We start from the raw sequence: 1937 nt of genomic DNA, 5'->3' as shown, positions 1-1937 counted from the left end.
TCCCTCCCCCTCCCGTCTCTCTCCGTCTCTTTCTTTCTCTGTCTCTCCCTCCCTCCCTGTCTCCTGTCTCTCTGTGTGTTTGTGTCTCTGTCTCTATCCCTCCCTCCCTCCTTCTCTCTTTCTTGTGTTCTGTTTTTGGTTAGGTAGTTGGCTTTCTCCCGTGCTTTCTTCTTCTATTGCAGCTGGGAGTTTTACACTGGTTTTCAATAGGCTAGGGATCGAAATCATCTTTCGGGACAGACTTCCAGTGATGACCTGCAAAGATGACAGCGATGCTAAAAAATTCGTCCTGTTTTCCCGCCGAGCTCCAGGACTCTCAAGCAGTAAAATGGTTAGGTGTTTAAGGATTAAAGTTTCTTTTAAATTACTCACTTTTAATACTCATCACCTCCCTCTCCTTCTCCTTCTCCCTCTCCCTCTCTCTTTCTCCCTCTCCCTCTCTGAACTCAAGCCTGCTGACTTTGAATTCAAATTATTCCTAAATAGTGGTCCGTGGGGAGTCCGCTGAGAACAGTGTGATTTTGAAGTTTTTGGACTGCAGTGTAAGCAACACTTGTCTTCCTGAAAAGTCACATTGCGGAGGTGTTCCCCGTGAGGATCCTCATACCTGCTGGCCTGGATCCTTGTCGTTGGTTTTTTTTTTTGTTGTTGTTGTTGTTTTGTTTTGTTTTTGTTTTGTTTTTTTGTTTGTTTGTTTGTTTGAAGCAGATGATAGAAGCATTTGAAGTCAAGGGAAGCAATGACGTCATTTGCTGTCCTAGGCACTCCTTTCAGTCATGGGGGGAGTTGGTCTATATGAAGAAACTAAAAATAAAATAATTCACCTTCCCAACTATATTTTAACCTTCTAGATTCACATTTTCAAAACATTCTATTCTGTCCCCCTCCAGAACAAAACAAATTCCTGGAAATATTTGAAAGATCAAAATTTTGAGACTCTTAGGGGAATTGTTCTTAGCAGAAATTACAGAGTGTCTCCTTTGAAACAAAACAAACAGTTTCCTTAGTCTCCATTCATAAAAACCAGGCTTTAAGTACTTACAATAGACTACTTATGAAAGAGAGGAGAAAGCTCACAAGTCTTTGCATGAGCCTTAGCAATGCAGCCAGGCCTTGTTAAACTTACAGTGGTAACTTCAAATCATAGATACAAAAGCTGACAGCAAGCTTTCTTTTGATTTAAGAGCCTGACTTTCAGAATCATAGAAAGTAGATTAAAATGTCTCCTATGCATTTCTCCTGGTAGATGGTAAATGCATTTGCCTGGGAATACAGGCATTTCCCTGATGAGCTTGCTAAAAATGGGTATCACTGGAGAAGTCCTTGCTCTTCAAATAGCTGGAATAATTCAGTGTTTAAATCAAGTTATCAAGATGTTGTTTCCCACTCGAAGCAGCAAAAATCAAGCTCAACGTTAAAAGGCTAACTTTGTACATAGTCTAGGTAATCCACATTGCTGGAAAAAAGTGGCCAGAACATGTTTTCTGAGTATTAAAAGTATTCAAGGTAGTATGCAGACAGAGATAGTTTAAATCAGCATTTACAGATTACAAGCAATATTTGGTCTTCTTCATTTATTCTCATTTTAAAACACTATTAAAAGTTTTTCTTCCTGTACATACAAATTAAATTTCAGATACATTAAATACCAACTAAAGAAAAAGAAAACTTTTTTTAAAATGTTGATTATGCAGCTGGAGAAATGGTTACTCCTGCTGGCTGCTATTCCAAAAGGCCCAAGTTTGGTTCCCAGCACATCAGGTGGGTCCCAATCACCTGTGCTCCAGCTCCAGGGGATCTGATGCCCTCTTCTGGCTTCTGCACACATGTGCAGATACCAACACAAAGGCACATGCATATAAATAAGAATTTTTTAGAATATTGATTATGAACATAGAATTTCTTCAATAAGCATGGCTTAGGGAATTCTTCCTCCC

Source organism: Mastomys coucha, unplaced genomic scaffold (genome assembly GCF_008632895.1).
Source record: "Mastomys coucha isolate ucsf_1 unplaced genomic scaffold, UCSF_Mcou_1 pScaffold15, whole genome shotgun sequence".
NCBI classification, from domain to species: domain Eukaryota; kingdom Metazoa; phylum Chordata; class Mammalia; order Rodentia; family Muridae; genus Mastomys; species Mastomys coucha.
This window is presented reverse-complemented; position numbering follows the sequence as displayed.